At 51.4% G+C, this 23764-nt stretch overlaps 2 pseudogenes; both read right to left on the reverse strand.

Annotated features, from left to right (window-relative positions):
* LOC101123072 (myeloid-associated differentiation marker-like) overlaps positions 1 to 23764 on the reverse strand; it is a 115468-nt pseudogene that overhangs the window by 49332 nt on the left and 42372 nt on the right.
* Positions 2126 to 9262, reverse strand: LOC101112205 (myeloid-associated differentiation marker-like; annotated as a pseudogene).

The raw sequence follows: 23764 nt of genomic DNA on the forward strand, positions 1-23764 counted from the left end.
AACCCTGATCTCCTCAAAACAGCTCTTGGAGCTTCTTGAGAGACTGTCTTCCCAGTTAAACTTCTCAGGTTGGTTCCAATAAAGTTTCCAATTCTTTCTTCGGTTGTCTGACTATTGGCTAATTTTTTATCCACAAAAGCAAGTATGCATTGACCTCTGCAAGTCTTAGTGCAGAGACCTCAGATTCTTATGTTCTGCTAAATCAAATTGAATACAACCCTGGGACCTAACTTCCTGAGAGGATATAAATGACTCTGTGCTTCAGTAAAATAATTGTCCAGAGTGTGCTCACCTGAGAGGCTTGCTGTCCAAGCCTCGTGGTTCATGGGGGCAGCTAGTTAATTCCTCCTGTTGAGAGGTTAAGGGCCATTTGTCACAATTCCAAGGCTGCTCCAGTTCCCTCGCTGTGGCCCTCAAAAGAAAGAGTAATGATCCTGTATCTAGTCCAACCCTCTAGTCTTAGGGTATTCCCTGGTGGCTCAGATGGTAAAGAATCCTCGTGCAATGCAGGTCGACCTGAGTTTGATCTCTGGCTTGGCAAGATCCCCTGGAGACGGGTTGTCAACCCACTCCAGTATTCTTGTCTGGGAAATCTGACGGACAGAGGAGCCTGGTTGGCTGCAGTCCATGGGGTCACAAAGAGTCAGACATGACTGAGATACACTTAGTTTTCTCGTCATAGAGAAGGAACAGCTGGACCCCAGGGATGGCAGCACTTGTCCAGAGTCACCCTGTGTGTGGCAGAGTCAGAGTCAGGACCCAGGTGCCTTGTCCCCAGGCTGGCAGTCTGTCCACAATCGCACGCTGCTTGTGACAAGGGTGGCAGCAGCATCCTCCAGGCTGGGATTCTGCCCCGTCCACCCTCGTTCTGCACAAACCTGCCATGTCCCCCCGATGAGGGGGGACACTCAGCACTCACTGCTGCTGAGTCAGTTTCCTCATCTGCTAGATGTGGGAGGGGTGCCAGAGACCCCTGTCCCTCCCAGTTCCCCTCTCCTGGGGCACCTGGACTTGCCAGTCCTGGAGACTCAGAGGTGGAGATGGCACCGGCTCCCTCCCCTCTGGCCACCCTCTCTGCTTGTTCCCTCTTGGCTGCCGGGCCCTGTTGATTGGTCACATCCTTCCTGATTACACAGACCCTCCTTCCCCACGACCTCTGCTTGGTGGGGACCATGTTTCTCTCTCACAACCTGAGTTTCCTCAGTCACTGCCCAGGGGTCCAACTCTCCAGTGATTCTTGTCAAAAACGAACTGCTTCCAGGCGCCCCCACATCAGAGGTCTCCCAGACTCCTTTGTTTCTGCACATTCTTGACTTTCCGCTTCTTCAGAGTCCAACTCACCAGCCAGAATGGTCTTGCCCTGTTTAGGGAGCTTCTGTTTCCCGTAGCAAAATGAAATTCCTTTCTTCTGGGCATATAGAGGGCTGACCACAAGCAGGGGAAGATGAAACAGAAGCCCAGAGTGAAGGGAGGCAGATCTGGGGTCCGCGACTGGATTCACAGTCACATCTGCTCTGACTCCAAAGCGGACAGGCTGGGGGAGGAGCTGAGAGATGCCCACACAGGCCTAACTTCAAAGGCAGAGAGAAAGGAGGTGCCTTGGGTCCAGAGGTCTGTGGAGGGGGAGCTGGGGACCCGAAACCCACCTACTTGGTGACCAGGGCCTCCCCCAGCCCTTCAACACACACAATTGATGGAGAACACCTCCCAGCACCCAAGCCTCAGGCCCTTCCCTTGCTCTCTGCCTGTTCTGGGCTCCCTGTCTCCTGGGGAAGCGGCCAGAGGCTCCCTCCTCGGCTGGCCAGAGCCTCCTCTGCACAGGGTGACTCTAGCTGACTCCCCAGACTGTGGCCTGAGCCACATTCAGAACAGAGCCCAGGCACAGATGTTCCCATTCTGAGGTCCTGGACCAGCTTCTTGGAAAAATCACAGAATCAGCCTTCCTCAGTCCTCCTCTGAGTGGGGAGAATTGGGGCCACTCCCTCCTGTGGTCTCAGGCACCTGGTTATCTCCCCAGCTGCCAGTGCAGACGGCCAATCATGCGGCCCTTGTCTGTGTGGTTGGCTCCTGTCTAAAGGTGCCTGTCGGGAGGCAGGTGAGCTGAGGAGAAACAAGGGGGCTTTAATCAACCCCTGTGAAGTGTCTCCGTGCTCTCTCCGGACTTTTCTGGCTGGCTTGCCAACAGGAAGCAGTCTGGCTGAGATGGGGTGCTGCTGTAGGACCTCTGGATGAGGTACTGCAGCCCGAGTGGGACAGACAGGAGCCAGGAGGTTATACCTGGATCGGAGAGAAGAGGCAAGGGGCTCAGCACTTCCGGAGGTTCTTTTACTTGCTGAGCTTTGGAGGGGACAGATCTGTATTCAACCCAGGCTCTCTCAGAGAGTAACTGTATGACCTTGAGGAAAAAACATAACGTGCTCTCTGAGCCTCACTTTCATCATCTGTTAATGGGGATGACAATAATAATATCCCTGAAAATGAAATGAAATAGAGATAATAAGTCACCTAGTCAGACTGGTGGTGTGTTTTGTCGCTCAGTCATGTCCGACTCTGTGCGACCCCTTGGACTGTATCCTTCCAGGCTTCTTTGTCCAGGGGGATTTTCCAGGCAAGAATACTGAAGTAGGCTGTCATGCCCTCCTTCAAGGAATCTTTCTGACCCAGGGATGGAACCCAGGTCTCCCACATTGTATGTGGATTCTTTACCATGTGAGCCACCAAGGAAGCGTTGAACTGTTGGTGCTAAAAACATATTGGCCATTTCATCTTTCTGGAATACAAGGTGCAGATTAATGACACTCAGAGTATAAGATCCTGCACCCACATGACTGGGTTCAAAGCCCAGCTCTGCCACTTCCTACTTGTGTGACCTTGGTCTAGTTACCCACTGTGTGTCTGTGTCTGTGAGGACGCTGAATGCATAGTTCATGGACTGCTGGGAGGAACAAAAACTCCAGAACAGTGGTTAACCTGCAGTGTGTGCTGTGTGTGACACCTCTCTTAACTTTTCTGTCAATACCTGCCCTGTTGGCCCATGGCAAATGTTTCTTAAATGAATACATCAAGTGCTTACAGCTCAGACTGTAGCCTGGACCTATCAACTGGGATGCATTCCATCCCTCCTGCCTTTTGGTGAATATTTGAGAATCACTGAGTCGTGTTTTGTCCTATTTAATCCTCCTAACAACACTTGACCTTCTGTGATGGATATCTCCATGGAGAGAAATCACTGAAGACCTGACCTCATCACCATATTTGAAGACAATCCCATCATGTGTGCAACCTGGGGAGAGACTGGGCCTGACCCTCAGTAAGAAAGAACAGGTATACACGGAAACAAAGACAGCCCAGAATTCCTTCTGCAGGGCCTGCAGCAGCATCCAGGGTGTGCTTCCAGTGGCCACGGTGCCTGGACCAAGTGCCCTTGGCTGTGAGCTGCCTGTCCAGCACCCTCATTGCTGGTCTGAGCCTGTTCTCAGGCTGGTCCCTCTCTAGCAGTTCTCCAAGCTACTCAGCATCCTGCCAGTACATTTGTTCTCTGCTTGTGTTGCCAGAGATGTTCTCTGGAGGGCGCAGCTAGCAGCCTTTATGACTAAAAGCAGGAGCTATTATCTCCATTTTCCAGATGAGCAAACTGAGGCTTAGAGTAACATAGCCTGAGCACAGCACTACTGTGAGCCCGGCTGAGCTCAGGTCTCAGTTCAGGGTTGGGGGGTTGTGTGTAGACAGATAAGGTGAAAGGCTCTGAGATGACCAAGAGAACTGGAAACAGTTGATAGTGGCTGGAGGGAGGCGAGGAGGCTGGAGAGGTAGAAAGGGGTCTGAGTTTGCAGGGCTTTGCAGGTGGGTGGTGTTATGCAGTCTGTGTTCCATCCTAAGGGAGCAAACAGAAATCTTCAGACTATCGTACTTTGACTTTACTCCAAACCAGTTTTTAGGGAAAAGATGGAAATAGAGGAAGCACCTAGAAGCTTATGGCAGGAGTACAGGTGAGGGGATGGATGGATCTGGACCAGGTGGTCGAGAGATGAAGAAGAGTGGGTGGGTTCAGGAGCATATTGTGAAGAGCATCTGTGAAGGTGGTGCCATTGGCTGAGATGGGAAAGATGAGGAAGGATCAGCGTGTCTTGGGAGTGGGGCATTGAAGAGGTGGGACTGGACATATGGAGTGTGATGTGTCCCAGGACATCCAGAGGGAGAGATCAGGAGGCAGGTGTATATGACTCTGGATCCCAGTAGAGATCAGCTCTGGAGACAGGAAGTGGGGAGTTGTCCTCACTCGGCCTACACTCTTCTCTCAGTTTCTTCTTAAACGTCACACCCACGGAGCAGCCTTGCCACACCCACCACAACCCTCCACCGCCAGCAGGCACCCCAATAACTCCTCTCACCTGTGTTCCCTTTACGTGGCGTTTATCACCCGTGACTTGGTGTTATGTGTTGGTGTGCATGTCTCCTGTACTAGAGGGCAAGCTCCATGAGGACGGAACTCTGCTCTCTATCAGTGTCTAGAATAGGGCCTGGCACACACTCACTTGGTGAACAAGAATATTTACTGATGAGTGGAATCTTAAAGTCATCAGACCGAATGAGGACAAACAAGGCTCCCAAAAAAGAGGTGGTCTGGGCCCAAGTCCTGAGCAAATGGTTCCTTCCTGTTGCTTATTCCCGTAGCTGTAGCTGTTGCTGTGGTTTAGACCCTAAGTTGCCTCTGACTCTTTGAGACCAATGGACTGTAGCCCGCCATTCTCCTCTGTCCATGGGGTTTCCAGGCAAGAATACTGGAGTGGGTTGCCATTTCCTTCTCCAGGGCATCTTCCAGACCCAGGGATCAAACCCAAGTCTCCTGCATTAGCAGGCAGGTTCTCTACCACTGAGCCATATGGGAACAGTCACTGCATTACAATCCTGGATCTTATAAAACTATATATATTATAGGAATCATTTCAAGAGGCCTAGTCACCAGTATTTTTCATCACAGACTTAATCACAGATCTGTTACTACAAGAAACAAGGCATGAATCTTTAAAATAAGCAGAGCACAGCTAATACAGCTGGAGACTTAATCAGGTCCTAAGGAAGGTAGCAGTGCTGTCTTCTAAGGTGTCACATGGCTTCCTCTAGAACATGTCACCCTTGTGGTGAAATGGGTGTTTCTTCCCGTGAAGAGGTCTGGTTTGGGCACAATGCAGATGAAATATGCACATGAGAGGAGAGGGAAGAATTAAAACAGACAGACCAAAATGTTCAATTCAAATTTTTCTTGTCTTGTCTTAAAATACGAATTTCATTTCATTGTTTCTTCAGAGTTTCCTGCCACAGGGACCACCTCCTGGAAGTCCTTCCCTTTCATTCATCCAGCCCCGGGGTGAAGATCACATGCTTCCTCCCAGGACAGGAGTGAGGGGCAGCAGTGGTGGCCTTCCCCTCCCCTCCCCGCAGCTCTCCTTGTCCGGCCCCTCTGGCCCTGGTAACGCTAGGATGCTGGGCTCTGAGGCTCTGGGGCTGCGACCGGGAGAAGAAGGCTTGTGGTGCATTTCTCGTCACCAGGTACTATATACGGCTGTCGGTGTCATTGCAGGGCGGCACATGAACTTTTATGCAGAGTACATCATGAGAAACGCTGAGCTGGAGGAAGCAAGCTGAAATCAAGATTGCGGGGAGAAATACCAATAACCTCAGATACACAGATGGCACTACCCTTATGGCAGAAAGTGAAGAAGAACTAAAGAGCCTCTTGATGAAAGTGAAAGAGCATGAAAAATTTGGCTTAAAACTCAACATTCAGAACAGTAAGATCGTGGCATCTGGTCCCATCACTTCATGGCAAATAGATGGGGAAACAGTGAAAACAATGGCTGACTTTATTTTTGGGAGCTTCAAAATCACTGCAGGTGGTCATTGCAGCCATGATATTAAAAGATGCATGCTCCTTGGAAGGAAAGTTATGACCAGCCTAGACCTCATATTAAAAAGCACAGACATTACTTTGTCAACAAAGGTCCATCTCGTCAAGGCTATGGTTTTTCCAGTAGTCATGAATGGATGTGAGAGTTGGACTATAAAGCCACCTGAGTGCCAAAAAACTGATGCTTTTGAACTGTGGTGCTGGAGAAGACTTTTGAGAGTCCGTTGGACTCCAAGGAGATCAAACCAGTCCATTCTAAAGGAGATCAGTCCTGGGTGTTCATTGGAAGGACTGATGTTGAAGCTGAAACTCCAATATTTTGGCCACCTGATGCGAAGAACTGATGCATTTTAAAAGACCCTGGTGTTGGGAAAGATTGAAGGCAGGAAGAGAAGGGGATGACCGAGGATGAAATGGTTAGATGGCATCACCAACTCAATGGAAATGAGTTTGGTAAACTGTGGGAGGTGGTGATGGACAGGGAGGCCTGGCGTGCTGTGGTTCATGGGGTCACAAAGAGTCGGACACGACTGAACAACTGAACTGACTGTGATGAGCACGCACATGTACACACAAGTGCACTGAACACCCATACCGGTACACATCTTTAAAGAGAGGCCTTGAGGTGCTGTCGTGGCCCCTTTAAGAGATAGCGGGCAGGATGTTGACATTGGGGTGGGGCCCAGCCTTTTGCCTCACAGGCTGGGCCACATCCCCAGGCTCTGGTTTAGATGGAGGTGGAGTGTCAGTGGGAGTGATTCTCAAAAACATAGATTTGGGTGAGGGTGAAAACTGACTAGGACTCTTTTGAGTTCTAGGTCAATTTGGGGTATTAGAATATGTGGATTTTGTTTTGGGCTTTTTGTTTCTTTTTTTTTCCCCCTTTATATGCATCCTAAGTGGCTTCAGTCATGTCCAACTCTTAGTGACCCCATGGACTGTAGCCCACCCGGCTCCTCTGTCCATGGGATTCTCCAGGCAAGTGTACTGTAGTGGGTTGCCATGCTCTTCTCCAGGGGATCTACCTTACCCAGGGATCAAACTGGCATCTCTTGCATTGTCTCCTGCATTGCCCAAGGATTCTTTATTGCTGAGCCTTTGAGGATGCTCTTTATCTTTATACTGAGATTAAAAAGACCATTATGTGTGTGAGGAAAAAGTACAAGGCTTTTCCTGATGATTGACATTAGGGGCTGATGGAAACAAAAAGATCTAGAAGAAAATTTTTAATTATATATTTATTTTACCTGATTCCAGAAACTCAGGAAGCAGCAGCAGAAAGCAACAGGGACACAGAAACACACATACGTGTCACCTCACACTCGAGCAATGCAATTCCCTTGACAGTGGAAGCAGCAAGAACCACCCCCACCCCCACCCCCAAACCACCTGCCTAAGAAATTCTGAAAAGAAACTTTCTCTTTAAGAACAAGTCACCCAATAAGTTTTAGCCTCCTGACCAGAAGACAGAAAAAGAAAGAAAAAGATAATCCCAGGCTAACATCACCTTAAGGCTGCAGTGGCCATGCTCTGCTCCCTGGAGACACAGGACCTGCTGTTTGATCACTGAGGCAGGAGGCCCACATCACTGCCCCTCACCAACACTGCAGCCAGGTGTCTGCAAGTCCCTGGGGTTCTTCACCAGCTCCTCTTTTGATTCTCCAGAGATTGGTTGGGGGTGGAAGTCACCCCAAATTCCTCTAAGATGCCCTCTGGGCAGCCAGTGTTTAGTAAGCTAGGAAGAATTTTGGAGCCAACCTCAGGTGAGGCTGAGCATCAGGCAGGGCCCAGGGATCCAAAATCTCTGCTTCAGGACTCTCGCCCAATGGGCATCAGTGACCTCCAGGATTTTTTTTTTTTACTTAAAGGGGAGATGCACTATACACTCCCTTCTATTGGGAGAAAGGAGGCCTGATGCCTTGCTACCCAGCCTCACTCCCAAACCCAGGAACACACAGCAACTAAGGCACCCCAAGGAGGACAAACACGCTTTCGCAATGAGGCCCCTCCGGAGGCCCAGGGTGTGAACAGCTGCACAGAGGGCTGTGTGCTGTGGAGTCAGCACCTTAGGAGGTGGGAGGGGTGGTGGGCAGAGAAGGAAGGAGTCTCAGGTCCTGATGGACCAGAAGAAGGAAAATGGGGAGAGGTGGTCAGGACTCAGGAGACGAGAAAACCATGGATGACCAGAAAAGGGGCAAAAAGCAGAAAACGCAGAAAAGATGAGAGAAGCAAGAGAAAGAAGCAAAATAGGACATGGGCAGCCGAAGAAAATAGTAAGGAGATGGAGCAGAAGGAGGGAAGGAAACAAAAAGAGAGCGAGATGAATGGGAAGGGCATGAGGAGGGAGAGAGGGAGCCAGGAAGAGGGCATCAGGGGACAACAGAGCTCTGTAAAGACCCACCTGTGAGTGGAGGGAAAGAGGGGTACTGGGCTGGTCCTCAGTTCCTACAGAAACCTGGCGAGCCCAGTACACCAGGTCGGCCGCGGAAATCAGCAGGTTGATGGCTGTCAGGACGGCCACAGCCAGTCGCTGGTTCCAGATGCAGCCATAGTCGGCGAGCTCATCAACGCAGCTCATATCGCTGTACCAGTGGGGTTGTCCACCTAACTTCTCATCAAACTGGTAGAGTGGCCAGAGGACCAAGCGCTGACATAGAGGAGGACTAAGAGCAGGGTCTGCCCCAGATGGAAAATGGGCAGCCGGAGGGGCAGTCTGTTCTCCCAGCCACTCGGCCTCAGCAGCATGGCCACGGCTACCTGGACGAAGCAGATGGAGTACACGGCCACGCACCACTTCAGGGCCGGCTGGTGCAGGTATAGGGAGGTGCTGCTGAGGAAGACAAAGATGGCACAGGCCACAGCGCTCTCCAGAATCTTTAGCAGGCCTGGTAAGGTGTGCACATAGCAGGAGATGTTCCTCAGCTTGTAGTGTTTCCATGTGCAGGCCACATCCATGGCACAGAGCACACACGCGATGCAGGGGAAAGTAGAAGCAGCGATGGCCCGGTCTCGGGAAGGACCATCAGGCAGGTACTGGACGTAGAGGACGGGGTAGATGATGGAGGTCAAGAGGCAGAGGAGGGCCCCATAGCAGGCATAGGTGATGGGAAATTTGTACCAGAAAAAAGGAAAGTGGCCGTCGTGGTAAAAGCACTCGAACATAGAGATGAAGACGGTCATGGTGAAACAGAGGCACCAGATGGCTAGGCACCAGTTACTTATAGTCCCCCTCTCGTTGCCCATGCTGGCCACCAGGGAGAAGGCCACACACATGGAGATCGCCTGCGGGAGGCGGAGGAGGCAGAACCGTTTGCCCACATTCTATTCGCATGGTATTCTCCCCCTGGTGGACATGGTGTTGTGAAGGTCTGGCAGGTTAGAGTCACCAGTATGCAGTGGTCTTCATTTAGGACTCCTCAGAGAAAGATCCAAATCTGAAGGTGGATTAAGTGAGATGATCAGAAAAGGCTCAGGGCCCTGTGAGGGCTGAGGCTAGGGATCTGTGCAGTTTGAACCAGTGGCTCAGACACTCAGGTAAGAGCACAGCCGCTCCAGAATGACTGTCCCCGCCCATCACCTTTGGCCTTGTCAGGAGACTTGTCTCATCTCACAGCTGGGTTGGATCTGGCCTCAACCCACCAACGTTTTTTTGTCTTTTTGCTGCGTGTCAATATCTACAGAAATGCAGTATACCGTGGTCTTTTTCTATAGCCGCAAACATTCAAGGTAGAAAAAGAATTTAAAAAAGATTGTTTAGTACCAATTCTGAGCTAAATGGCAGGAGACCGTTTATGGCTTTGTTTGGACGTCCCTGATGGCTCAGACGGTGAAGTGTCTGCCTACAATGTGGGAGACCCGGGTTTGATCCCTGGGTAGGGAAGATCCTCTGGAGAAGGAAATCGTAACCCACTCCAGTATTCATGCCTGGAAAATCCGACGGATGGAGGAGCCTGGTAGGCTACAGTCCATCGGGTCACAAAGAATAGGACACGACTGAGAGACTTAACTTTCTTCCTTCTTTCTTATTCCACTTAGTGTAAATGTTCAAAAGTCCATTTGCTGAAACAGTAATGTGTTTGATCCCAAAGTGGTTTCAGACCCCAGTGGGGTGTCATGTCCTATAGAGTATATGTATCATGTCACCTGTCAAAACTGAAAAATTCTGAATTCTAGAGAATATCTGACCCCAAGGATTTTCAGAAAGGAACTGTTTATTGTCCTGCTATCCCTGTTCTACAAATGGGAAAACCAGGAGTCGAGTGCCTTTCCTAAGGTTGAAAGCGTAGCAGTGGAAATCCAAGATAAAAATAAAAAAGCCATGGGTTTCAGGACTCTGTTCTACAGCCCAGCAGGTCAACCAGGTCTGTGGATGGGATTCCAGGACCCAAACTCAGGGCTCTGGGACAAAGGGGACATCCTCAGGGCCACGGCCTCCTGTTACAGCAACTTGAAGGCACATGTGTCCTGGCCTCACCTCCCCACAGCCATCAGTGGAAGGAGATGCTGTCTGAGGGGACATAGCCCACACAGAGGAGGGCAGCTTCAGGGGTGACCAGGGAGAAGCCACAGGGTGAGAGCAAGTCCGTGGAGACAGGACGACATGGGAGTGGGGACTGTTATGAATCCCCTCCACCCATTCTTGCCTTCACATGTAACACTTCCTCGGTGAGGATGGAGACCCCAACCCAGCATGACTCCAAGACGGGGCAGCATTGAGGAACCACAGAGTAGATTAACATAGCGTTGGGCTCCAAGGATGCCATCCAGGTGGGACCCCGGAAAGATCTAGAAGCCAACCTGAGCAGGATTTTCCTGGCCTGGGAGACTGGTTAGCAGCTTCCAAGCTGGGAAGAAGGGATTGGAAAGGAAAAAGGATGCTGTGTCTGATGCTGATGTATAGTGTTTCAGGGCATCCAGGGAGGGGGTGGAGATGGACGGATGATCACCCGTTTTTAAGGGCAGGAGCTGAAAGAGGAGGCCCCTGCTGGACCCCTGGGAGGGGACAACCCTGAGGATGCACCCGGGACTGGAGTGGGCTGGGGGCAGAGTGGAGATGACTGCGGGGAATCCCAGGGTCCCTGGGGCCCTGAGGCAGCCCAGTAGGGGTCCTCTGACCCAGAAGGGATGCAGGCATGGAGCCAGCCTTCCCATGGAGGAGGGGCCTGGACTGGAACTGAGACAGGAGAACAGGGGCCTGAAGGGGCTTTAGGGCTGTGACAGGGACATGCAGCCAGAGTGGCAGGGACCCTCAAGACCACAAAATTGCCCAGGTCACCTGCCCAAGACAGTCCCGCCAGCCAGGGCTGCAGTCCAGCTCACACAGGGGCTCCTCCAGGGTCCAGTGTGGGGGGAGTGAGGTACCTCCCTCACGCCCCCTCCTCAGGGACAGCTGCCCTGTTTCGAAGGGACTATTTGCTGAGAGGCCCCCAGGGTGGAAGGGCCAGCACCCTGAGCCCCAGCCAGCTTCCTGCCATCAGGGGATTATTATATCACCTTTGCTGATAATAAACCCTGGAACAAGCTGAGGCTGGAAAGAGAAACACAGAACAAACCTGAGAACCTCCCTGGGCTCACAAAGCTCCTTGAGTCCCGATTGCCAGTGGAGCCCTGGAGCCTGCGGGCCTCCCAGTGGGCACTGCCGGGGTTGGGAGGGGCACTGCTATGAGGGAGGGAGGGAGTGTCATGCTCTCTGTACCCCGGTTTGATCCCAGTTTAATTACTTGAACTCACCCTGAGATTCCATCTAAGACTAAGAGACAACTTGAATGCTTTGAATCCATTGACTGCATCAGAGAGAGGATATGGAGAAGAGGAGGCCTGGGGGCTCCATCTGCGTAACCCTGGGTCAGGCCTGTGCCCTCTCTGGGCCTCTGTTCCCCCACCTGGAAAGCAGCAAGTGGAAGTTTGTCTGAGTCTCCCAGAAGCCCCTCCTCCTCTCTGCGAGCCTGGACGTGGTGCCCCTGATAGAGCACAGCCTGGATGTGGCTGAGCCCTGCCTGCCCAGCAGCCAGGCATGTGGACTGGAAGACGGTGAGCCGGGAAGGTTATGGCCGGAACAGAGGAAGGAAGGAGGAGGGGCCAGAAGGGCAGAGAAGGGTGAGATGAGATGGACACTCCGAGTGACAAGGAGTAGAGCCTTCATAGCTGGGTGATCATGGCAAGCTACTCAGTAGAACCTCAGTTTCCCCCCTGTTCAATGTCTCTATACCTACTCTGGGTCAATTAAATGAATAAAAGCATGTGCCGGGTTCATCAGAGGGCCTGTCACATGGAACCCTCAATCCCTGCCAGCTACCTCCCGCCCCCCTCACGGAGGACCCAGAAGGCCCTGCCCCACTCTGCACATCAGCACGTGCAGCTTGATTTGCTGCAGATCAGGGGCTGCAAGCCAGTGTGCACTGCAGGGGGACTCTTGATGTGCTCAGTTTTCCAACACAGTGTCTTCATGAAAAAATCATGTAGAATCACTAGCATTACTGTTTCTTCCCTGAGTGTTTGGTGGCTGCACATGGGTTTAATTTCACATGAAAATTCAGATTACAGCTCTTTTCAAGCCTCAGGAGACACAGTGTCACCTGGTTTGGTACCCTTGGCAGTGGGGTTGCTGGAGACAAGCAGCTGCTAGGCTCTTTTCTTTATATTGTTTTCCATCCTCATCTCTGTTCAGTATTCTCTATATTTCTCTTATATTCATGGATAATTGACATAAAGCAGGACTATGATCATCTCTCCTGTGACTGGTTTCCCGTCTTCTGCATGGCCAAGCTTCCTGCCTGCTCACAGGAGCATCCACCCCTCCATCCACGGAGCATCCATGTCCTCAGCCTCAACCTCAGCTTTCGATACATTTCAAATGCTGTAAAATCACGTGTAGACATGTGTGTACACACAGGCATACATGTTTGTACATACATGCACACATGTTTGCAGGGAGTATCTGTACCCTTTTTCCTGTTTTGTAAACATGAGACCACGTCTTCCCAGAGCATCTTGCTTTCCCACCACCCCAGACAGGTGCAGCTGGTCCTCTCCAGGCATCCTGGTGCTCTCCATCCCCTTATTTCCTTCCCTCCTGGCTCCTTGGGCATCAGTGGACCCTCCCCTGTGAGTCTCAGACACTGGGGGACACAGGATTTGACAATGGATCCTGGGGTTCATGTGACCGCCATGCTCTAGGGCAGGACGTCAGCAAGTTTTTCTGAGAATTCTTTTAAAAAAATATGACAAAGAATATATTTTTCATTTCTGGAAATTAAATCTGGTTTCCTAGATCTGCAACAAATTCTCACAAGCCTGGCAGCTTAAAACAGCAGAAATGTGTTCTCTCACAGTTCTGGAGGTCAGCTTTTTGAAACAAGGTGTCAGCAGGGCAGTGCTGTCTCTGATGCCCTAGGGGAGGGTCCGACGATGCCCCAGAGGAGGGCCCCACTTTGCCTCTTTAGCTTCTGGAGGCCCTTTAGCTTGTCCCATGGTACTGAACTCTGGCTTTTCCAGTCATCCCTCAAGAAGCCAAATACGGAGAGATGAGTGTTGGGCTTTGTCTGGGACAAGGTGCTGCTCCTCCTTTGTGAACACAATCATCACTCACGTCTGTGCATCAGCCCATGTTGGATGGTGGTTTGAAAAAAATACTAAATAACATTTCCACCTTTTTTGTGGATCAACTTGAAGGATTTGGGTTTTTTTCCAGTTTAGTAGGTCTGAGGTGAGAAAAAGATTGTATGAAGAGTCAGCTACGGACTCTTCTCCTGCACTGAAACCTCTTGTAGGGAATCGTCTCAGTGGAAAACCACACCTGGCGCGCTCCCACCCCACCCCACCCCACCGCCAGGGGACACACTCTGGCCAAATCGAGTGATCTGTCGCGTCTTAAAAGGAGAGACTGCTTCAGACCTCCTTTCCTCCTCACTCTGTGGTGACGCTAAGGCTGTGTCCTGCCAACACGCTAGAACCCCTCCTCCTTCCGGGGACTGGAGTCGGGGGAGGGGGCGCAGATGCCGTGGCAGCGCCTGCCTCGGGCATCAGGACTGGAGCCCCAGAGCTGGGGTGGATTCAGTTCCCTAGAAAGCTGACCTCCTCTTCTCCCTCCCTTGCCTGCAGACTCCTCTGTGAACGCGGCAGGCGTTTCACAGTTTCGTTTCTTTTTTGCCTTTAATTTAGTTCCCTTGTTGGAAGAATCTTTATTATGGAGTAACAGGAAGACCTGTGCATGGAGTTCCCTCCCACTTACCAGATCTTGACTAAAGAGCTCCAACTGCAAAATACTGGAGTAATTTAGAGATCACACAACCACCCACCCTGGCCAGGCACCATAGTAACCATTTGCATGAGTTGTTTTATGATAGGAGATCCTGATAAGGAATACAGAAATAATAAGCCTCCACCAACTGGAAGTGTTCGGGAAAGGTCGAAAGGAGACACCACGTGTCCGTCCACTTCCCAGAATCCCTCTCGTTAGCATCCATCTTGGCTGAATGATGCGTGCGCCATCAGGAAAGACTCTGAATTAGGATGCTTGGCCAAAGACCACCCGGAAACTAATCCCATCACCATAAAACCTGACATTGCAAGCCACGTGGCAGAGCAGTTCTCCTGGGTTCCCTCACCCTGATGCTCTCCACCCGGGGGCCCTTTCCCAATAAAGTCTCTTGCTTTGTCAGCACATGTGTCTCCTCGGACAATTCATTTCTGAGTGTTAGACAAGAACCCAGTTTCGGGTCCTGGAAGGGGTCCGCCTTCCTGCAACAGCTTTATCTTAAAGAACCCAGCAAGAAGGTGTTTTACTGTCCAGAAGAATCAACTCCCAGCACAGCAAGGCTCAGCCGGGATTTATACAAGGAGGTAAGCAGGAAACAGCTGCAGGCTGCAGGCTGCATGCTGGGGGTGCACTGTGCTTCTATTTGGGGGGACTTTACAGTAACCACCAGGAGCCTTTCTGGGCTGAGAACCTAAGTGTGGTTCTTACTTTGCTCAGATCAGCACATCAGTTCGAGGGGTCAGTGGTTGTATATTTTCTAGAGAAAAAAGAATTGAGGCAGAAACAGAGCTTAACTGGCCAAGCAAAACTGAAACCAGAACAGCAAACTCTGTGTAAGGATTCATTCGCCTTTGGCTGAGAAACAGGCAAGGTTACAATCCAGTGCTGGTGACCTGCCTGACCACCATGCTCACCATGTGCCCGTCCTCAGGCCTGGGCACCAAGCCCATCGTGGCTTCTGCCTGCACTGGGGCAGCTGCTCTCCACAGTGTGCCCTTCTCGCTGGGGGCCAGTGAAGGGGGCGGAATTAACTGGCGCGTGTTCATCTGGTGCATCTGCTTCACCGTGACCCTCACCCTCTTCATAGGGGAGTTTTGTGGGCTCCGGTCCCGCCTCCCCTTCTCCTGGGACGGCTTTCTCTGCACCCACGCCTTATACTTCTCCATCTCCTGCCTCTCAACGTCCATCATCTTCGGCGCCACCTACATCAAGTACTTGTCTCCAGGCTCCGCCGGAAACTGGGTCATCACTGCCACTGCATTCGCCTTCGTGGCTGCTGCACTCTATGCCACTGAAGCGTTCTGCATCATATCCAGCCTGGAGGCATGGTCGGTTCAAGCCAGCCTTCCCAGGCCTGCTCAGGAGGCCAGAGAACTATGCCGGCTGGCTTATCATCGCCTTCATCAGCAGCCCCCACCAGTATCAGCATCAGCGAGCCATACATTCGTGGTGGTGGACTTCATATGCTTCCTCCTGGAAGGAGCTGTGAACTTCATAGTGAAGGGGTTTGATTGAGTCAAAGACAAAAAGCTCTGTTCCCTACCTGTATCCTGTCTGAGCAGACGGTGCTCTCTGTGCTCCTCTGCCCTAGTGCTCTGGTCCTCTGTCAGCTCCACCAGTTCAACAAGAAGCTGGATGGGCAGCCCTAGCGGTCCAGTGATGTGAGCTGCAGCAACAGACGTACCTGCTCGGTGTGCGCCGGGGACCAGCAGCTGGATGTGGCCGTCCTATCCAGCTGCTGCTTGATGAGGCCGACACTGAGCACCTGGCCTGTGAGGCTATTGTAGGCTCTTGTAGGGACTAAGAGTCTTGAAGACTGCTGTCTGCAGTGTTGGTGAGGGGCAGTGAGGTGGCCATCCTGCCTTAATGATCAAAACAGCAGGTCCTGCCTCTGCAGGGAGAAGGGCATCACCACTGCCAGCATTAAAGGGTCGTTAGTCTGGGTGTTATATTTTTCTTTAATTTTCGTTGTCTCAAGGACAAAAATTACTGGGCGACTATATTTTTTCATGGAAAGTTTCTTTCCAAAGTTTTGTTGATGGGTGGTGTTGGATGGGCGGGCACTGCTGATGCCACAGTCGAGGAAACTGTGTTGCTTGAGTTTGTGCTGCAGAGACATGTGTTTCTATGTGTCAGCTGTTTTCTGATGCTGCTTCCTGCTTCTCCAGGATCCACACATAATATGATCTAGATAAATGTAAATATACATGGATTTTTTAATTCTCTGGAATTTCTGGATACCATACAACCCTGCTATCAACCATAGATGAAGCCTTGCCCTTTCTCCTACAAATGTAATGTTCTTTTTTAACCTCAACACAAAGATAAAAGGGAAAACCCCACAAACCCGACATACGCTAATTGCCTCAAATTTTCTCAGAGCTGGGAAGGATGAAGCAGATTCATGAAAGCCCCCATCTCTGGGAGCCCTTCCCAATGTCTCCCCGCTTGTGCCTTTCCCTGGGCCTGGGGGCATGGCCCAGCCCAAGACAACTATCAGTTGTGTCCCCAACACTAGACCTTCTGTCCCCTTAGCTCTTAAAGGGTCCCACCCTAGATGACTGTATTTAAAGCTGTTGTCCCTGCATGCATGACCAGTGTGTGTCTGTGCTCACACATGTATTGGGACCAGCAGCCTTTATAACAACTGGTGGTCAGGAAGCCACCAATACTGTTCTCAGTCTCCTGTTCCCAGCCGCAAAGCCTCAGAGCCCAGCATCCTGGTGTCAGCAGGACCAGAGGGGCCCCAGGCCAGCAGAGCTGTGGGGGAGGGGCCGGGAAGGCCCCCACTGCTGCCCCTCGCTCCTGTACTGAAGAGCAGTTCCTGTAAAGAGCTGTTCCTGTAAAGAGCTGCTGGTCTCAATGCAGGGGAGCAGTGGGCATGTGCACATGGACACACACACATGCACTGAGCTTGCAGACAAGGGCACACCTTTCTAGAGAGGCAGCCAGGTGCTGTCCTGGCCTGCGCATTCTGTGCAGCAGGCTGAAGCATCCTGTGTGGCCGGCATTGGGGTGGGCCCAACATCTTGCATCATCTGCATCTTGCAGAGGCTGGGCCGCACCCCCAGGCTCTGCTTCAGGTGTGATTGGGGTCAGTGGAAGTGGGTGGAAATTGACGAGGACTCTCCTGAGTGCTAGGCTCATTGGGGCAATTAGAATATGTGGACTTTGTTTTGGGTTTTTGTTTGTTTGTTTCTTTTCTTTCATCTTTGAATTGAGATTGAAAAGGACATTAGCAATGTGGAGAATGTTGAACCGTCTTCTCTATGATTGACAGCCGGGACTAATAGGAACCAGAAGCCCCAGAAATTTTTTTTAAATTATGTACATTGATTAGATTACATTGTGTCTGAGTCCCAGAGAATCAAGAAGCAGCAACAGAAACCAACTGCACACAGAAACACACATACATGAGTGTGTCCTCTCACACTCAGGCAATGCAGTTCCTCGGACAGTGAGACCAGCAACCCCTATCCCATCCCCGAACACCTGCCCAAGAAAATTTGAAAAGAAACTTCCTCTTTAAGAACAAAGTCACTCACATGTATTAACTTTAAAAATGCCTTCCAGTATACAATAGGTGCAGACAAATACTATTTTATTCCACTCATACGTGGTACCTGGAAGAGTCAAATTCCTAGAGTCAGAAAGTGTACTGGTAGATGCCAGGAGCAGGAGGCGGATGGGGGTTAGTGCTTAAGGGGGAGAGTTTCAGTTTAAGCAGGTGAAAAATGTGGGAGAGAGATGATCGTGAGGGTGGCACAGTGAGTGCACTTGGTGCCACTGGACTGGACAGTTAAACATGGTAAAGTCACACCGTTTATGCCATGTGACTTTTACCACAATAAAAAAACACCTTACAAAAAGAAACCAATGTAACAAATGTCTTTAATCAAAGAGACCCCAAAACAGGGTCACTCAGTAATTTTTGCTCTCCTGAACAGAAGACAGTAAAAATAAATAAGTAAATAAAACACTGAGGCTAACATCACTGTGAGGCTGGTAGTGGCCATGCCCTTGTCCTTGCAGTGATCAAATGCTGTTTTATCACTGAGGCAAGCAGGCCATATCGCTGCCCTTCACAAGCACTGCAGACAGGTGTCTCCAAGACCATACAGTTCTCTCAGCTCCTTTTTTTAAATTCCCCAGACAGTAGCTGGGATTGAAGACATTCACCCCTGACTTCCTCTAAGATGCCCTCTAGGCAGTGGGTGTTCAGTGAGCCTGCAAAAATCCTGGAGCCAATCTTAGGTGGGGCTTAGCACCAGGTGGGGCCCAGGGATCCAGGGTCTCTGCTTCAAGACTTTAGCCCACTGGAAATTATTGACCTCAAGAGAATTTTTTCAGTGTAATGGGGATGTAGCCTATATATCCCTCTCCACTGGAGAAACGGGGCCCAATGACTAGCTACCCACCCCCACCCACAAATGCATATACAACTATGGCCCCACCAGGAGACAGACACACTTTGGCAATGAGGCCCCTCCAGAGGCCAGGGTGTGAAGGGCTGCACAGAGGGCTGTGTGCTGTGGAGTCAGCACCTCAGGAGGTGGGAGGGGGCGGTGGGCAGAGGAGGAAGGAGTCTCAGGTCCTGATGGATCAGAAGAAGGAAAATGGGGAGAGGTGGTCAGGACACAGATGAGAAACCAAGGACGACCAGAAAAGGGGCAAAAAGCAGAAGATGTAGAAAAGATGAGAAAGAGACAAAACAGGATATGGGCACCCAAAGAAACCAGGAAGAGACAGAGCAGGAGGGAAGGAAACAGAAAGGAGAGTGAGATAAAGGGGGAGGATGTGAGGAGGTAGAGCGGGAGCCAGGAAGAGGGCATCAGAGGAATCCAAACTCTGTGAAGATACGGAATGGGACCAGAGTCTGGAGCCCTGGAGATATCCTCAGTCCCTACAGAAAGCTGGCGGGCCTAGTACAGCAGCTCAGCCACGTAACCCAGGAGGCTGACGGCTGTCAGGATGGCCACAGCCCGTCGCTGGTCTCGGGAGCGCATGCAGACTGTAGGGGAGGCCATCAGTGCAGTCCTCGACACTGGACCAATGAGCACGCCCGTCAGACTCCTCACTGAACTGACAGAGCAGCCAGAGGACGAGATGCTAATATAGGAAAGGTAAGAGCAGGGTCACCTTAGCCTGGAAGGTGGGGAGGGGTGAGTAGATGTCCTCCCATCATCCAGCTCCAGCAGCATGGCCACGGCTGCTGGGATGAAGCAGATGGAGTAACGGCCACTCCAGGGCCGGCTGGTGCAGGGACAGGGAGGTGTTGCTGAGAAAGGCGAAGATGATACAGGCCACGAAGGTCTCCAGCACCTTCCGCAGGCCTGGCACAGTGTGAACTGAGCTGGAAATCTCCGTGGACACATAGCAGACCCACGTTCAAGCCACATCTATGGTATACAGCAGGGATGCGAGACAGGAAAAGCAAGCTGCAGCGACAGCTGGTCCAGATAAGGGACATGAGGCAGGAATTGGGTGCAGGTGATGGAGCAGACGATGCAGGCTGAGAGGCAGAGGAGGGCAGCGTAGTAGGTGTAGGTGTCGAGGAGGTGGTACCAGAGACAGCAAGCCGGGACCGGAGCTTACATAACTCAACAATGGAGATGATGAGAGGCAGGGCCAAACAAAAGCACCAGGTGGCCACGGGCCAGTTACCCATGGCCCCCGCTTCCCAGTGCCCATGCTGGTCCCCAGCGAGAAGGCCACACTGGTGGAGAACAGGTGCAGCAGGCGGAGGAAGTCGAACTTGGGGTCCAAGGTCTGGGGATGTCAGCCTGGTGGAATGGTGTTATGACGGTCAGGCAGCTCACAGACACTGATAAGGTAGTGATCTTCACTGGGGACCACCCAGAGAATGATCCAGCTGCAGAGGTGGATTGAGTTAGATGCCTAGAAGAGGCTCAGGGCCCTGTGAGGACTGAGGCTCAGGATCCATGGAGTGTGAACCAATGACTCAGACACCTGGTAACAGCACAGCTGCTCTACAGTTACTCTCCCCGCCCATCAGCCTTGGCCTTGTCAGGGGACTTGTCTCATCCCAAACCTTATAGCCATGTTTGGTCTGGCCTCAAACCATGAATATTTTATCTCTCTGAGCTGTGTACCTTTATCTACGGACACAGAAGTTAGGCTGGTCCTTACCTGCAATCCCATCCCTCTAAGGCTATGAAAATTGAAAAAAGAAGTTTGAAAAAATTCATTTGGTAACAAATTTCGACCTGAACAAACATCAGACAATTTATGTTCAAAAGTTCAGTTGCAGAAACACTAATGTATCTGATTACAAGGTGCTTTCAGACCGCAGTGAATGTGACATCATACACAGTAGATGCACCATGTCACCTATCTGGAGCTGAAAAATTCTGAATTCTGGAGCAGACCCAAAGGTTTCAGAAATGGGATATTGGATTGTACTGCTAACCACATTTTACAGATGACAAAACTGAAGCTGGGTGGTTAAGTATTTCCCTGAGGTTGCCCCGTAGATAGGAGTGGGAAATCAGATGAAAATGCCAAAGCTGTAGGTTTGAGCACTTTGTTCTACAGTTCAGTAGGTCAGCCAGGCCGGGGGTGGGGGCCCAGGACCAAAACTCGTGGCTCTGAGACCCAGGACACACCTTCAGGGCCATGGCCTCCTTCCACAGCAACCTGGAGACACGTGTCCTGGCCTGTCCTCCCAGGAGCCATCACTAGAAGGAGCTGCCATCTGAGGGGACACAGCCTCACCTGGAGGAGGGCAGCTTCAGAGCTTAACAGGGAGGAGCCATGGGGTGAGAGCAAGGCCCTGGGGATGTGGGGACAAAATGACAAGGAAAATAGGAACTGCTCTGAATCCCCTCCCCTGCATATTGCCTTCCCATGTGACTCTTCCTCACTGGAGCAGGGAGACTCCAACCCAGCATGACTCCAAGGTGGAGCGTCCTGGAGGAAGCACAGAATAAACTAACATAATGTTTAGCTTTTAAGCTCCAAAACTGTCATCCAGAGGCGAGTCTGGAAATGTCTAGAAGTAGTCCTACCTGAGTGAGGATTCTCCTGGCCTGGGAGACTGGTTAGCAGCTTCCAAGCTGGGAAGAAGGGATTGGAAATGAACAAGGGTGCGATATCTGATTCTGATGTGAAGTCCTTCAGGGCATCCCAGGGAGGGGGTGGGGATGGACGGACGACTGGGCACCGTTTAAGGGCAGGAGCTGAAAGAGCAGGCACCTGCTCAACCCCTAGGAGGAGACAGCCCTGAGAAGGCAACCAGAACTGGAGTGGGGGCTGGGGTGACAGATTGGAGGTGACTGGGGGATGCGGAATCCAGGGTCTCAGGGCCCTGAGGCAGCCCAGTAGGGGTCTTCTGACCCAGAAGGGATGCAGGCATGGAGCCAATCTTCCCATGGAGGAGGGGCCTGGACTGGAACTGAGACAGGAGAACAGGGGCCTGAAGGGGCTTTAGGGCTGTGACCAGGACACATGGCCAGAGTGGCAGGGACCCTGGAGACCATGGAATTGCCCAGGTCACCTGCCCAAGACAGTCCCACCAGCCAGGGCTGCAGTCCTGCTCACACAGGGGCTCCTCCAGGGTCCAGTGTGTGGGGAGTGAGGCCCCTCCCAGCCCACCCCCTCCTCAGGGACAGCTGCCCTGCTTCCAAGGGACTATTTGCTGAGAGGCCCCCAGGGTGGAAGGGCCAGCACCCTGAGCCCCAGCCAGCTTCCTGCCATCAGGGGATTATTATATCACCTTTGCTGATAATAAACCTTGGGACAAGCTGAGGCTGGAAAGAGAAACACAGAGCAAACCTGAGATCCTTCCTGGGCTCCCAAAGCTCCGTGAGCCCCAACTGGCAGTGGAGCCCTGGAGCCTGCGGGCCTCCCAGTGGGCAGTGCCAGGGTGGGGAAGGGCACTGGCGTGAGGGCTGATGAGGGTATCTGTCCTTAAAGATGTTCCCAACTTACCTCAACAAAATGACTCTGCAATTTACATCAAAGGCTAAAAGACATCTTTAAGTTAAGTTCAGCCACTCAGTCATGTCCGACTCTTTGTGACCCCATGAATCGCAGAGCACCAGGCCTCCCTGTCCATCACCAACTCCAGGAGTTCACTCAAACTCATGTCCATCGAGTCGGTGATGCCATCCAGCCATCTCATCCTCTGTCGTCCCCATCTCCTCCTGCCCCCAACCTTCCCAACATCAGAGTCTCTTCCAATGAGTCAACTCTTCGCATTAGGTGGCCAAAGTATTGGCGTTTCAGCTTTAGCATCAGTCCTTCCAAAGAACACCCAGGGGTGATCTTCTTTAGGATGGACTGGTTGGATCTCCTTGCAGTCCAAGGGACTCTTAAGAGTCTTCTCCAACACCGCAGTTCAAAAGCATCAATTCTTTGGTGCTCAGCTTTCTTCACAGTCCAACTCCCACATCCATACATGACTACTGGAAAACCATAGCCTTGACTAGACAGACCTTTGTTGGCAAAGTAATGTCTCTGCTTTTTCATATGCTATCTAGACTGCTCATAACTTTCCTTCCAAGGAGTAAGCGTCTTTTAATTTCATGGCTTCAATCACCATCTGCAGTGATTTTGGAGCCCCCAAAAATAAAGTCTGACACTGTTTCCACTGTTTCCCCATCTATTTCCCATGAAGTGATGGGACCGGATGACATGATCTTAGTTTTCTAAATGTTGAGCTTCAAGCCAACTTTTTCACTCTCCTCTTCCACTTTCATCAAAAGACTTTTTAGTTCCTCTTCACTTTCTGCCATAAGGGTGGTGTCATCTGCATATCTGAGGTTATTGATATTTCTCCCAGCAATCTTGATTCCAGTTTGTGCTTCCTCCAGCCCAGCATTTCTCATGATGTACTCTGCATAGAAGTTAAATAAGCAGGGTAACAATATACAGCCTTGATGTACCCCTTTCCTATTTGGAACCAGTCTGTTGTTCCATGTCCAGTTCTAACTGCTGCTTCCTGACCTGCTTATAGGTTTTTTAAGAGGCAGATCAGGTGGTCTGGTATTCCTATCTCTTTAGATCCATTTAATAGCACAGAGGGAGGACTTGGGGAAGGAGAGGATAATGTTCCTGCTGCGTGATCCTGGATAAGGCCTGTGCCCTCTCTGAGCCTCTTTCCCCCACCTGGAAAACAGCAGCTTTACCTGAGTCTCCCAGCAGCCCCTTCTCCACTCTCATCTGTGAGCCTGGACATGGTGCCCCAGAGAGATCACAGCCTGGATGTGGCTGAGCCCTGCCTGCCCAGCAGCCGGGAGTGTGGACTGGAAGACAGGGAGCCGGGAAGGTCATGGCCGGGACAGAGGAAGGAAGGAGGAGGTGCCGGAAGGAGAAGGTGCCAGATGGACAGAGAAGGAGGAGGGAAGATGGACCCCAGAGTGAGAAGGATAAGACATTTCATAACTGGATGATCCTGTCCATTTACTCATCAGAGCCTCAGGTTCCCCATCTGTGCAATGGGCTTATAAGCTACTATGTGCCAATTAAATGAATAAAAGCACGTGAAGGGCTCCTCAGAGGGTCTCTGACAGGACACACTCAATCCATGCCCCCTACCTGTTCCCTCCCCCTCTACCTCACAGAGGACCCAGAAGGCC

The sequence above is a fragment of the Ovis aries genome, chromosome 18 (genome assembly GCF_016772045.2).
Source record: "Ovis aries strain OAR_USU_Benz2616 breed Rambouillet chromosome 18, ARS-UI_Ramb_v3.0, whole genome shotgun sequence".
In the NCBI taxonomy this organism is placed as follows: domain Eukaryota; kingdom Metazoa; phylum Chordata; class Mammalia; order Artiodactyla; family Bovidae; genus Ovis; species Ovis aries.